Raw genomic sequence first — 15,837 nt, forward strand, 5'->3', positions numbered from 1 at the left:
CTTTTGCATGCAATTGAAGCTCTCTATCAATTTGGAGCTTCCTGCTAGATTTCCAGGTGCACTTGTCAAGAATGCAGGTGAAGGTCCACTGGAGGAGTCCTTGAGAGTTTGGACCTCAGATGTACACCTGGGGGTTACCAGTGCTTTTAAGGTCCTGAGACTGGTTAAGGTCCTATAGGGTGTGGACAGAGAAGCAGCCCAAGGACTGAGCAGGAGTAGGGGTTGGGTGGTGGGTAATTAGATTTAGTTGTCAACTTGGCCAGGTGAAGGCACCTTGTTTTGTTGCTGTGGCCATGAGCCAATGGTACATGAACCTCATCCATTGCTAATTACATCTGCGGTCGGCTAAGAGGTGTGCCTGCTGCAATGAATGATGTTTGATTTAACTGGCTGGTGCTTAAATGAGAGAGCGCAACGTAGCACAGCCCAAGCAGCTCAGCATACCTCATCTCAGCACTCGCAGCTCAGCCCAGGCCTTTGGAGATGCAGAAAGCAATCACCCCCAGGAAAGTTGTTGGAACCTAGAGGCCTGGAGAGAAGGCCAGCAGAGATCTCCCTGAGCCTTCCCACATAAGAAAGAACCTTAAAGTTATCTGCCTTTCCTCTGAAGAACTAACAAAATAAATCCCCTTTTATTAAAAGCCAATTCTTCTCTGGTGTATTGCATTCTGGCAGCTAGAAAACTAGAACAGGTGTTGTTTAGAGTCGGGGGAGATGGTGAGAAACTAGCAAAGAGGGAGGGTACAAATAAAGCATTTTTATTATATTGATTAAAGATACCAGGTTGGTTACATAGAATTAAGATTATTAAAGACATGGGAAGCTAGATCAGAGGGCTCTCACCCAGCAGTTACAAGGGCACAGCTCTGATTGACCAGAAAGATAATTGATATAGAGCGGGGGCCAGCTTCTATGGCCCAGGGTCCAAATCCAGTTCAATGACAGTTTGTGTAAATAAAGTTTTATTGGCACACAGCCATGCCCATTTGTTTGCATATTGCTTATGGCTACTTTCGCCCTGCAATAGCAGAGTTGAGTAGTTGTGACAGAGACCATCTGGCTTGTAAAGACTTAAATATTTATTATCTGGGCTTCACAGGAAAAGTTTGTTCATCTGTGGTGTAGGAGAAAGTACAAAAAGCCTTACAGTAGGCAGACATGGGGCCCGTTCCCTGCTGTGCCACTTAGCAGCTGTGTGACCTTGGGTAAGTCACTCAGCCTCACTGAGTCTCAACTTCCTCGTCCTCAAAATGGAATAATAATAAGATAACATACTTTAGTTCACAGTAAGGCCCTGTTCTGGTTTGAAACTGTTGTGTGCCCCCAGAAGAGCCATGTTCTTTTAATGCTGATCCAATAGTGTATGGTGGGATATCTTGATTAGGTTGTTTCCATGGAGATGTGACACTCACATTTGGGTATGATCTTTTGATTCGATGGAGATGTGACCCCACATGTTCATGGTGGGTCTTAATTCATTTACTGGAGTTCTTTAAAAGGAGAAACATTTTGGAGAAAGCTCAGATGCAGATGTTAGGAGATGCAGAGGAAAATGCCAGAAGGACCCACAGAATCTGCAAGAGTGGTTTGCGACCAGAAGCCAGGAGAGGAGCCCAGCAGACCTCACCATGTGCCTTTCCATGAAATGCTAAAAACCCAGAGTTTTACTTGGCGAATCTAAGTGAGGACCCACAGACGCTTAGAGAGGAAGCCACTGGAATCAGAAGCACAAAGCAATGAACCAGGAGCAAGGACCTCAGATGCCAGTCATGTCTTCCCAGCTGACAAAGAATCCCAGATACCACTAAGTTTTTCTTCGGAGACAAGGTATCCTTTATCTGGATGCTTTAGTTTGGACATTTTTAAGACCTTAGAATTGTAAATGTAACTTAATAAGTCCCCTTTATAGAAGCCATTACATTTCTGGTATATTGCATTCCGTAGCATTAGCAAACCAAAACAGGCCTAATAGATAGGAACTCATGATGTTATAAAGCTCTTGCTGATTTATTTATTTATTTATTATTTGCATGGGCAGGCACCAGGAATCGATGCTGTTTTATTTTATTGATTTAACAATGGCCTATATGTGTTTACTATATGGCAGGGATTGTGTCAAATGCTTTACAAAAAAAAAAAAAATGGTTCATTTAACTCATTTGATCTTTTTAACAGCACCATAAATTAGATACTATTATTATTTCCATTTTACAGATGTGGAAACAGGCACAGAGAGGTCCAGGCAGTTTCCCCAGCTCACACAGCTAATAAGTGGCAGAGCAGGTATCAAATCCAGGCAGATGTACGTGAATCTGTGCCCCTTACTTCACAGTGTGCCTTTGTAACTGGTCTTATTATTGTTATTACCACAATTTTTTCAGGGAAGCTTGTTTTCCAAAGAGGATTAATCAGGCATGGGAGCACATCAGAGAAAATGGATTTCTCCTTAAGATAATTGGATGTATTTGTTCCCAATGTAGGTACTAATCTTAAAGGATGTTAAAGCTTTTACAGGACTTAGATGGCTCTTAATAACTTTTTTCTACAAAGAAACTTCTACAGTCCAAAAGTGAAATGTGGGTACATGGGAACCTGCAGACTGTTGGGTGTGTTTGAGTTTAGTTGACTTCTTTTGAGAAAGTTGAACTGCTAAAGAGAAGCCCGCCCAGGTGGAGCCTTTTACCACTCTGAATGCTCCACTACAAGAGCAGTTCCACAGCTGCAGAGCAAAATGATAAATGGACCTTGTGCTGCCTGCTCCATGGCCAGGCTCAAAGGGAACTCTGCCACTTCACAGTGGTATCCCACAGATTCAAGGAGGAAAGGATCTGTCAGCTGCACAGCTGGGCAGTTGGTGTAAAATGCACACCCATTTATCATACCAGACCAGCAGGTTGCCAGACCTGCACAGGTTTGTAAATTAAGCACATTTGGAAGCAAGACCCAATGGAGAGAAATAGGCATCGCCAACAAGTGATATAATTTTTTAAAAATCTAGTATAACTTTTATGCATGCTATAATCTCATTATATTACTTAACCCCCTCAAAAACCCTAGAAGGAGTGGGTTCTTAAGATGCCGGGTCATCCTGTTTTACCTATAACAGTTCTAGTCTATGCCTGGTGTGAGTATTAAAAGGGCACCTTTCCATTTTCAGAAGTGCTCCAAGTTGGAGATAAACGGTGTGGCCACTTGAGATATACTCCTTATTTTATGGAGGAGGAAACTGAGGCACAGAGACCGTAAGTGACTCTCCCGAAGGTCACCTAGCAGGTGAGTGATGGAGCTGGATTCTAACTCACTTCATTCCGTCTCTGATGTCCAAGCCGTTTCTGCCAGAGGCTTCTGCTTCTCTTCCCTGGCAAGTGAGCAGCCTTTCCCTTGCATTAGTCCCTGGGGTGGGCTGGGGGGACCAGAGCCCGCTGGGGTGGTGTCGTTGCTGTTCGGAAACTCTTGGAACCTTTCTTTTGGAATGACCTTCAAAGTAATGTTTTTAAAAAAGAGCATTCTCAATGTTGAGAAATCTTGGCCCTTTGAGGATAGATTTCATTTTGGGAAAAACCCTAAACACTTTCACAGCCAAGACTTGTGAATGAGGTAGGGAATTATGCTGGGAAACACCATTTTGGAGCCAAGGCAAAGGCTGAGCTTCAATTAGTGAACTGTTTTGCTGATGAAATCGCCTTCAGAAAAAAAGTCCTAAGTGCCATTCTCTGGATATTTTGGACCGTGACGGTGTCATTTGAATATGTTTAATTTCCCAAGGAAAAGTATTGTTTTTTAATTCTCACTTCATAGTGCCTGGCAGATGTGATGTACTATGTCCAGTCTTTTGTTGTTAAGAACTTGAAGCTTGGAATGAGCTTGTTGGCTCAGCTAAGTACAATTTCTGACTTTAGATAAAAGGAAGAGATCAACTCTTTCCCCGAGACGCAGGTTTGTATCAGCAAGATTCTCAAGCCTCCAGGTTTCACCAAGTGAATTCAAGTGGGTATCATTGTTCAACATTTTAAAAATCAAAAGCCCAACTAACATATATTTGCAATACTTAATATTTTGTCTTTCAACTTATTACAATGTTTTTGATGAGTTTACCTATTTAACTGATTCTTAGAAATTTTGTTTGCCTGTTATAATTTGCAAAGTACTGTGCATTCTGTTGCTTCCTAATTTGAGCTTCAGAAAACCAAGTCAATAAAGTGAATCAGGTATTAACCCATTTTACAGATAAGGAAAAGGGAGAATCTGAGGTTGTGTTTTAGGTAACACAATTGCAAGTGCAGTATCTGGGGGGCATTCCATTGCTGGTTGAACTCCCTTTCCATTAGAGCTACTCACTTCCCTTGTTTTATTCTTATATTTGGATGGAGATTATTGACCCTTTCAATTCTTATGTAGTTTCAGGTGGCTGCTGTAACAAATTGCCAGACAATTGGTGGCTTAAACCAACAGAAATGTATTCTTTTACAGTCCTGGAGGACAGAAATCTGAGCAAGGTTTTATGGAGCTAAATCAAGGTATTGGCAGGGCCACGCTTTCTCTGAAGGCTCTGGGGAAGAAGTGATTTCCTTGCCTTTTCCAGTTCTACAGATGAATTCCTTGGATTCTTTGCCCCCCATCTTCAAGGCCAGCAGTGTTGCATCTCCAATCATCTCTTCCTTTGCTCCATCTTCACCTTACTTTTTCATCTCCATCAGACTCCCTCTTTTTTTTTTTTTTTGCACATGGGCAGGCACCAGGAAGCAAACCCAGGTCTCCCGCATGGCAGGCAAGAACTCTGCCTGCTGAGCCACTGTGGCCCGCCGCAGACTCCCTCTTATAAGGATACACGTGAAGGCATTTAGAGTGTACCCAGATAACCTAGGATACTTTCTACATACCAAGATCCTTAACTTATGACATTGGCAAAGTTTCTTTTTTTTTCTTTTTGTGCCACCTAACGAATTTTCACAGGTTCCGGGGATTAGGATAGAGATAGCTTCTAGGGAGTCACCACAGTAAACTCTCTGGCCACTTGATATGCATCCACTCTATATGTAAAGCACATTCACCCTATCCCAACATCTTCCAAAACTCAACTCATTACAGCAGCAATGGAAGTCCAAAATAACCATCAGCTCAAAAGTCCCAAATCTCATCGTTGAAATCAGTTTCAATGATGTGAGACTTTGGGTATGAATCAGTCCAGGAAAAATTCCTCTCCATCTGTGGACCTATAAAACCAGAAAACAAGTTACCTGCTTCCAAGATACAAGGGTGGGGCAGGCACAGAATAATATTAATTGTAGATGTTCCCATTCCAAAAGGGAGAAAATGGAAGGAAGAAAGGAATCTTTGGTCCTAAGCAATTAAAATCCAGCAAGCCCAAGTCCAACAGGTTTCAGTAATCCTCTCTGGCTCTGGAGTAATCCTTGCGGCTTGTGGCTCCATCCTCAAGTGGTTCTTCCTTTATCTTGGACTAGTACATGTTTATAGGCAAGTAGTTACAATAGCCTGTTTCTGGCCTGTAGAACTCTGGGAGTCTGATAACTTCTTCATTTTGTCTCATCTCTGTCCCTTCTGATCCAAGCCTGCAGTGTCTCTGCTGATATAATTTTCTCAAAAACCTTGTGGCTCTCCAGGATGTGTCATGGGGTTTTAAGCCATGAGACAAGAGGACCCTCTCTAGATTTTTCCAGGACCCCATCTCTACTTCTGACTTCTGCTGAGAGGGATGAGGGGACCTGTGAGTCGCATGTCACATCTCTTCAGCACTAGCAAAAAGTTGTCCAGCCACAGACACTTTTGACCTTCTCTCCAGGGTATGCTTTCCTAACAGTGAGTCTCCTCACTTCAGCATCTTTTGCAATCTGGTTAGGCTGAGAATTTCCTAAGTCATCAAATCCTGGTTCCTTTTTGCTTAACAGTTCTTCCCTCAAGTTCTCTCTTTACCGTTACATTTTACTAGAAGCCACAAAAAAAACTAGGCTGTACTTTTGACCCTTTGCCCTGAAATCTCAGCTACATATCAAAGTTCATTGTTTACAATTTCTGTGTTCTACGTAACTACAGGACACAAATAATCTACGCTTTCTCCTACTATATTACAAGGCTTACCTTTCCTCCAGGTTCCAGTAGCATGTTCCTGTTTCCCTCCGAGCCTTTATCAGTTGTGCCTCCGATGTCCATATATATATAACATATTATATAACATATATATATATATTTTTTTTTTTTTTGCATGGGCAGGCATCAAGCCCAGGTCTCCAGCATGGCGGGCGAGAACTCTGCCAGTGAATCACCATGGCCTGCCCTCTATTGTCCATCTTTAAAAAAAAAACAATCCATTTAACACAATCTAGGCTTTTTCTCGCGTGTGTCTCAAAGTTCTTCTAGTCTTTACCCATTACCCACTTCCAAAGCCACGTCCGTATTTTTAGATATTTGTTACAGCAGCATCCTAGTCCCAGGTACAAAAATCTGTATTATTTCCCATTGCCACTGTAACAAGGTATCGCAAACTCAGTGGCTTAAAACAACAGGCACTCTTTCACAGTTCTGGAGGGCAGAAGTCCTAAATCACCTTCACGTTTTTCAGGGTTACACTCGCCTGGACAGTGGTGATAGTTTAAAACTCTTATGTGTCCCAGAAAAGGCCGTGTCCTTTAATCCGTTCTGCGGGTGCAGATCTATTGGAGGTGGGGTGTGCTGGTTAGGCTGTGAAGGTTTCCTCATCAGCCCTGTTCTGTGGGGTGGTCTTGGGTATAGTTCTAGAAGCTGAGCGTGGAGCCCACTTTCACCCTTCCCAAAATCCAAACAGCTACCACTATTTAATAAACCTCTTTCCCTCTTAAGCTAAATAGCTGAATTCCCACTTAAATAATTGAATTGCTAATGTCCATTTCTATTGATTGCAACTCAGAAAATAACACCATTAATATTGCATATGTTGTAGTTTATTCCTAGATGCACTTCTCCACTCCGTACAGCCAGATAACAGAGCCTAACCCACAGTTTCTAGAGAAAAGAAGGGGCCCAGTCTTGAGACATCAGGCTGCTAGAGAGCTGGATTGAGGCATTAAAATGAGATAAGGGGGAAAGAATTCTCAGTCCCTTTCCCCTCCTCCAGAACACTGTCAGGAATGAGAGAATATTTCTTTGGAGAAAGACCTCCAATAAATTAGCCAAATCCCTGACTAATCACCTTCTAGTAAGGCCCAGCAGTCATTAAAGCTCCTTCTACTCACAAAAGAACCTCCAATCATCTTTTTTACTGCCACTCTCTTAAATATCAATGGACGTGCAGGCATCACCAGACTTTGTAGGGAAGCTTTTATGCCCAAGTGAGAAAGACCAAAGTGAATACTCAGAGAACACAAACTTGGCGAATATAGTGACAGCTCAGCACGCAGAAGGCACTTTAATAAAAAATGCTATAATTAATATTTTCAGAGAGAAAGAGATGATAGTTCACTGATGAATCAAATATGATGGTATTTAGTAAAAGGATTGGAGAACAAAGAGCTCTTGGAAATTAAAAATTTATAGTAGAAATGAAAAAAAAAAACCCCTTGAAAGAAGGTTGGAAATTAATATTGAGGAAGTTTCCTAGAAAGTAGAACAAAAGAACCAAGCCACAGATCACAGGAGAAGAATGATGAGAAAATCAAAAAATCAAGCTAGTGGGTTCAACATCCAACTAAGGGAGACACACAGCAGAGGAATTTAAAAATCTGTGTGTGTGTTTCTGTGTGTGTGTATGAGAGAGAGAGAGAGAGAGAGAGAGAGAGAGAGAGAGAGAGAGAGAGAGAGAGAGAGAGAGAGAGAGAGAGAGAGAGAGAGAAACAGAAGAACTTGAAATTCTATATAAATATTATCATGAAATCCACACTAAGTCCACATTATAGCACCAGGAATGAAAAATAGAAGATGTTAAAAGTTTCCAGAGAGGAGTAAACTGATCACCTATCGAAGGATCAGGAATCAGAACAAGACTCTACTTCTCAACAGCAACTTGGAAACTGGAAATCAAGAGAACAATATCTCTAAAACTGAGGCAGATGGTTTTTAACCTATATCCATATACCTCCAAGTTATCAATCAATTGTGAAGGCAGGATACAAGGACTCGAAATATTTACAGCTGGAGGATACTGGATGGTTTGTTTCATCGCGTAAGGGAAAAATCATCAAGAAATGTCATCAATGTGAGATTTTGGGGACAGGGACCCAACTGAAAGCAGGCATGAGGAATTTCTAGGATAATGATGGGGGGATTTTCTAGGATGACAGTTGTTCAGGGGCTCAGAAAGCAGGAGGTCAGAGGCCTTTAAAAACAACAACAGCAAATCTTCAATGTACTGATCGACTCCCTACGGAACTGGACCTTTTTGAGAGAGGTTTTATAATTCTGACAAAAGAGTTTGAGGTGATAGAAAACTAAGTAGATGACAAATGAAGGCACTCATAAACTTAGGGAAAACAAAAATTTGTATAAGTAAGGAAATGCAATCACTATATTCTAGTAGTTTGTTCTGTGAATAAAAGTTATACAGTAATAATTTAAACAGTGAGCATTTAATATAATCGACATTATAATAAAGCTGTTTTATGAAGCAGGCAGAAGGGAATTGCACGTGGGGAGGGTGAGGAGGTTGGATGTGAGAAAGCTGAAAATTTATTTTTCCATAGAAGGGGAACAGTAGAGAATCCTTTTAAAAAAAATCAGTTAAGAAAAACAAATATGAGTGTATAGAAACACAAAGATAAATACTGGAAGCAAAGGCTAAAAGAGTTGGAAATGATTGGCTCTGGAGAGCAGAACTTAAGGGCGGTGCAGAGGATTGCTATTTTGGATTATAAACTGTGTGGAATTATTTGTTTTTTTTAAACTATCAACATGCATTGCTTGACAAAAATTCAAAACCAGCCAAACCTTTAAAAAATCATGAGAGTAACAGGATCTCTCAAACTCTGTCAGTGGGGGGTGTAAATTAGTGCAATCTTATTAGGAAAACTCTTTGACAAAATCTACTGATTGTGCACATACCCTGGGATCTGGCAATTCTGCTCCAACAGAAATGTGTACAGTTGGGTTTCAAAAGATGTGCTTCAAATCCTGTCTGTGGCAGCATTATTCATGATAGCTGGGTTCTGGGAAAAAAACGAACTGTGTATGCACTGTAGGGTGGATAGTATGTATTTACAGATGGGAATATGATAGAGTAATGCAAAAGAACTTCTATTTCCTGCAACAATATGGATGAATCTCACAAACATTGTATTGAGCAAACAAATTCCAGCAAAAAAGAGCACATTCTATATGATTCCATTAATAAAAACTTCAGAGACAGATTAAACTATTCTCTGGTGATAGAAGCTCTGAGCATGGTTACATTTGGGAAAGAGGTGGGGAAGGGTAGCGTCGGGGTAGAGGGTATGAAGGGGACTTCTGGCTGCTGGGCATTGTCCCTTTGTGGAGTGTTCTCTTCATGAAACTCCCTCAAACTACACTCTATTGTATATATAATGCACTCTTCTGGACATATAAAACACTAAGTTAAACAAGTGTATTAAATAAAACACACATACTCCTATAAGAGTAGCCTAGCCCGTGAAGAAATCCTCATCTGGAGTAGAGAATCTGCCATTCTAGAAAATGAAGAAATAATCTATTAATTTATGAGAATACACTCAGAAAATGTCAGCAACTTGAATATTCTTCTCACCTGGGTATTTCTCAGTTCTTGCCTTTTTTAGGCGATGCAGATTCTTGTGGATTTGTCCTCTCTATATGCATTCTATTTTAATCTGCCTGGAGTTCGATTTTACAACAGTTTGGAACCCTGCAACCTCCACAAGTTCTTTCTCCTGCCCCGCAGATGGCATGCTCAGGATTTTCTGAGCAGTTCTGTGGTGAAGACAACAGAACCTGGAGCACAGGAGGCATCGTATTGTCTAAAAAAGAAAAGAGCATGCATTGACTGGTTTTATTGAAGGTGAAGATGCAGCTGGAATTCTATTTCTTCCTATTTCTTTGTTTTATGGTATCTCAGGAATCTCACTCACTAAAATGATATAATGCATCCATGCCCTTGGTTTTTCCCAGAGGTGTTTAAGAGGAGGGGACATTTATCTTGCCCTTGCCCTTTTACATCATTTGTATTAGAAATCTTCCTTGTGCAAGCCTTGGGAGGAAGGATGAGGGAATAAGTTACATTTTCCTGACCTTCACATCATCTGCACCATAAAAGCCCTTCAATTGCAGGCATTTGCCTTGCTATCTTGCCCCTGATCAAGGGAAAGCAAAGGGAGAACTCTTGAAAGTTCAGCCACTTACACTGAATTACAATAGGTGGAATTGCAAGATACATTAAACAGCCATCTTGGCTGGTTATTGCAGTCTTGCACACAATATGTTTGTGTCCTTGATCATCAATGACGGGGGTGGGGTGGGGGGGGTGGGGCGGGGGTGGGGGAGCTCTTCTCTGGAACAGGGCAGATGGGGTTTGCCGGGAGGGAAGCTGAAGAGCACTGCCAGGGATTCTCCAGGACACAGAACAGAATTTGGATACAATCAGCTCCATTTGGGTTCTTCCTTTCCAGCCGCCAGACTGAGCATTATCTTGGTATAAGTTCAGATGTTTCATAGGGTGGAGGATTATGTAGAAGGATGGTGATTGGTTATTAAAATGCCTATGACCATCAGTGGCCTTACAATACCTAGACTATCTTGGAGGGTCTTGGAGTGGGGAGGGGTGTCAGAAGACCTGAACTCAAATTATGGATCTTGGTTTAACTATTTGTGTGAATTTGAGCCAGTCTCTTGCTTTCTCTTGGCCCTCATAGATAGCCATGCCTTGATTGAAAGGTTGTTAGGGCCAGTGAACAGTAGGTGCTCATTAGATACCAGACATTTTCCTTCTTCTTGTTCTGTAAAGTTATCTTTGGAGCAAATCTTAAAGAATGTCTTTCTGTCCAAACTCATGTATTGGGAATAGCTGGAATAGCGATTTATGCCTCTGTGTATTCCCAGTGCCTCCAACAGCCTCGCATAGAGCAAGTCACTGGAACCATCTCTTAAAAATATTTATCACTTGTCACTCCTCAGCTTACAACCCTTCATTTGTTTCTCTTCACATTTGGAATAAAATCAAAACTCTTTGTCCTGGTCTACACAGCCCTCTGTGACCTGGGTCCTGCCTGGTTCTCCTATCTCTTGACACTATTTGTTCATTGTGCCCCAATCAGGCTGGCAGAACTTCCCATGGCTCTTGGCATCTGTCTCCTTATCCTTTATGGATGGTCAACAGGATGCCAACTCTGAGATGGAATTTAGCATGAAGGACATGCAGTATGGAGAACTTTGGGCTCAGCTCTGGGAGCTGGAGCTGGAATGGTCTTCCAGAGCTGTCTTCAGTTGGCTGAGATGGCCAGGCCTTTATACTCCCTCACTGATCATTCTCCCTGGGTGCAAGCTTGGGGAGGTGACTGCATTGGGGTAATCCATGAGGGACTGATAGGTTACAGCACTCCATCCTGGAAGCATCTTCGTGTCCCCCAAATGGCCTCTCCCCAACCACCAGTGTCTGCTGTATTGTTTTCTGTCAGAGAATTCTGATTATTCCCTTTACTTTATTATTGTTCCCTCCCCACCCCCCAGGCTGTGGGCTCCACGAGAACAGAGATCTTCCATGTCTTACACCCTGTTGCATCCCTTCAGCATTGTGTAGGGATTAGTATTACAGGCATGTGTCGGATTCTCCAGAGCAAAAGAAAAAATACAATGGGATATTTGTATATAAAGAAATTTATCATAAGGAATTGGCTCAGACAGCTGTGGAGCCTGGAAAGTTCAAAGTTTTAGGGCAGCTGGAGGCTGGAAATTATAAAAGTGATGTTGGGTTGGTACCACAGTGGCTCAGTGGCATAATTCTCACCTGCCATGCTCAAGACATGGGTTCGATTCCCGGTGCCTGCCCTTGCAAAAGAAAAGGTGATGCTGAAGTCTTGAGCCTGGAGAATATAGTCTTAAGGCAGAATTCCTTCTTCCTGGAACCCTCAGTTCTTTGCACGTAAGGCATCAAGCTGATTGGGTGAGGCCCACCCACCTGCTGGAAGGAATCTCCTTTACTTATAGTCAAATGACTGCAGATGCTAATCCCATCTATGAAATACTTTCCCAGCAGCAATGAGGCCAGGGTTTGATCACCCAACTCGACGCGATAACCTAGCCAAGTTGACCCATAAAATTAACCATCCCAGCATTTAATATATATTTACTGAATGAATGAACAGTAAACGTTGAATGATAATCAACATGTTAGTTATCAGGAAAGACCATCTTAAAGTAATGCCAAGCTTGCAAATCATGGACCATGTCTTTGCTCAATCAATGTGCCGTTTATCATTAGGTAAGACCATGAACAAAACGATACTGAAACTCTGTGCTCTTAATACTTCCATCCTTGAAAGCAAGACCAAAATGACTGGAGCCAGTAGAGTGGGGAGGTCATAAGGGGGATAACTCTGTCTGTAGACACTCTAGTCCTTGCCTCCGGGAGTCAGCAAGATGTCATTGGAAAAACCCTGGCCAGGTTAGAAGACCCAGGAACATAGCCTACAGTTCCAAAGCCAGAGTGCCTCTAGCCAGCTGAAGACCTTATTCAACATGTGTACGTCAAAGCCAAATATTATTAAACCCATCAGGTGAAAGAAAAAAAAGTGCTGCAAGGCGTGAATGTGCTTAGAAAGCTATGGAATGTGAACAGTAGTTCAGATATTCCCATGGCAAAATTGCCTTGTGTTGCTTTGCTATTAATTGTTTATTGGCCAGAAAATAGCTCTGCAAGAAAGCCTCATTCATACTCACACCTCCAGGCGAGTAAACATTTATTTGGCCATGCATTCATTAATTCGGACTTGTTTCTTTCATGTATTCATTTATTCATTCATGAATAAAAGCGTTACCTACATAATGCTTGGGAAAAGGAAGTCTGGCCAACAATATTGGTGGTTTGGTAGTGTTATCTACTTTCTAATTTCAGTTCATTTTTTGGGCAATTTTATGAAGATATATTATATATTCACATACCATATAATCATCCAAAGTTTACAATCATTGGTTCACAGTATCATCATATAGCTGTGCATTTAACATCACAATCAATTTTTGAATATTTTCATTACTCCAAAATAAAGAACAAATATAAAAATAAAAGTAAAAACAAACACCCAAAACATCCCATACCCCCCATACTACCCCTTATTATTTATTTATTGTCTTTATTTTCTTACTCATCTTTCCATACACTAGATAAAGGGAATGTCAGTCACAGGTTTTCACAATCCCACAGTCACACCTTAAAAGCTCTATAATTATTTAGTCATCTTCAAGTATCAAGGCTACTGGATTACAGTTCAACAGTTTCAGGTATTTCCCTCTAGCTACTCCAATACACCAGAAACTGAGGCCTCTATGGTAGCGCCGGCTTCGGAGATGGCCGCCATACGAAGGTTGCTGTAAGGAAGAGTGAGGCTTCCTTTCTCCTTTCTGTCCTCGCTTTGGGTGCGGAGAGACGTGATGTCAGAGAAAAAACAGCCGGTAGACTTAGGTCTCCTGGAGAAGGACGACGAGTTCAAGGAGTTCCCTGCCGAAGGTCTTGATTAGTTTACCGGAATCCTTTAAAAGAGGAAGCATTTTTGAGAGAGCAACAGAGCCATGAGATGAGAGAGCCATGAGAACCATGGGAGCCCACACAGCCAGAGACCTTTGGAGATGAAGGAAAATGCACCCGGGGGAGCTTCATGAAGCAGGAGGCCTGGAGAGGAAGATGTCACCATGCTTGCCATGTGCCTTTGCAGTTGAGAGAGAAACCCTGAACTTTACTGGCCTTCTTAACCAAGACACTGAAGGAAATTCTCCATGGGTGATCTCCAGAGATTGCCACGGTTGGCCCTTCCACTCCTGCAGGATGCCATGCTTGCTTCCAGAACTCTGGGTCTGCAGGTTCCAGCCAGGGTGCAAGCATGACCCTGTTTCATTGATGGTTGAGACTGGCAGATCGGAAGTGTGCAGTGAGGTCCTGCAGAGCCTCTCTGAAGGATGCCACAGGCTTTAGGACAGGAGTCTGGGCCTGCATGTAATATGATACAAGGCTATTTGATCACAGATGTTTCCAAACTCTGTTTATTGGACTGCAGAGAGATGGAATCCCCATATTTGAAGGTCAAGCCTCCCTGCCCTTTCTGGGATTGCTGGGACATTGACTCTACTAAGAAAGAACTAAACCTGGGGGAGAATCAACCTGAGAAGTTTCCATCGACTTCCAGCTTCTCCTCCTGGTCACCTTCTCCTTGTGGCCTTCTCTACAAGGCCTCCAGTGATAGAATTAAATGCTATTCTGATCAGTTGGCCACACTTTAACTAAAAATGACATCTCCCAAAAGTCCTATTTACAATGGGTTCACACCCACAGGAGTGGATCCAGATTGAGAGCATGTTTTTCTGGGGTGCATAATTCAGCCTACCACAATGCCCATCCAAGTTGTATCAGTTAGCTATTGCTGCAATAATGCTGCATAACAAACCACCCTTCCCCTAAATTTAGTAGTTTAAACAACAACCATTCATTTCTGCATCTATGGGTTGGTGTGGCTGTTCGGTCAGACTTCCTCTTGCATTCGTGTTCAGTTGGTAGGCCAATGAGATGGGTCAGCTCTCCTGCACATGGTCTCTCACCTGCCAGTGGCCATGCCACTCCTTATGGTGCTTCCAGGAATCAGAAGGAGAAGATGGGAGTGCACCAGCCCACCAAGGTAATTCCAATTTGGCATACTGTAAGTTCAGCCACACTCATTGGCCAAAGCAGGTCAGAATCCCAGCCCAGAATCAAGTGATGGGAAACAGAGGCTACCTGTTGGGAAGTGCCATGAAGTCACATCACAAAAGGCTGTCTTAAAGCAGGGGAATGATTGGGGCCATTTTCACCAACATTCCACCCTGCATGCCATAAGACTAGGTCCTGCCCCTCTCAGGTTACCCTTAAGAGGTGAGAGGGTACCAGTAAATCCAAGAAAAAGGGAGTGGAGACCTGGAATCCTAGATGGAGTCCATGGGGCATCTTTCCATGATATAATTTCCATGGGTTTGATTGGGCTCAGAGTCTCTGACTCTGGACAGCAGTAAAAGACACTACGCTGTTATTTTAAAATCAAAATCGGTCACTGATGCTAAACATGGAGAGTGACATGAAGTGCAATGGAAAGCACATGGAATACAGAAATTTAGGACAAAATCACAGGCACATATGGTAGGAAAATAAATTTTAATGCTGGAGGCAGAATTCAGGGGCAGAAGGATAGCAAAACAGAGAGCAAAAACTAAAAGAAAGAAATCAGGCAAGCTATAGCTTAGAAATGAACAAATATAAAAATTGGGTAAAAAATAGAGCTTGTGACAGGGTACATGCTGCCTCCCGTGGCCGAGGAAGTGGCCCTGACAGAGCACGCGGCTGCAGCGGGGATACTGCGCTTCAACCCAGCACTGTGTCCTGTTAGTGCCCATCCTTCAGATATTCCTGAAATCCTTTAGGCTCAAGCAGAATATTGAAATGGTTGGCATTAACATAAAATCGCTATACTATTCACTATTATTAATCAGAGCTAACAACAGATCTTTCATTTTTATTTATTCAAAATGGATATGCTTTAGAGAGATCACCTAATTTCCCATTTACTTTTTAATATTGGTCAGAGACTAGAAAGGATTTTTTTTTCCTCCTAATTTTGGATTAAGCAAATTGTAGAGGAAGTGGAATATTGCTTTAGTCTCAAAGGAGGAGGCTAAAGACTAAAGAAA

General features: G+C 42.1%; 1 long non-coding RNA gene across 1 annotated transcript in view; it reads right to left on the reverse strand.

Moving 5' to 3' along the window:
- Positions 1-9,686: 9,686 nt before the first annotated feature.
- LOC143646070 (uncharacterized) overlaps positions 9,687-15,837 on the reverse strand; it is a 58,917-nt gene continuing 52,766 nt past the window's right edge. The window contains exon 4 of the long non-coding RNA XR_013157251.1: positions 9,687-9,935. This is a non-coding gene — a long non-coding RNA (uncharacterized LOC143646070). The remainder of the gene's footprint in view (positions 9,936-15,837) is intronic.

This window comes from Tamandua tetradactyla, chromosome 9, assembly GCF_023851605.1.
Source record: "Tamandua tetradactyla isolate mTamTet1 chromosome 9, mTamTet1.pri, whole genome shotgun sequence".
NCBI lineage: Eukaryota > Metazoa > Chordata > Mammalia > Pilosa > Myrmecophagidae > Tamandua > Tamandua tetradactyla.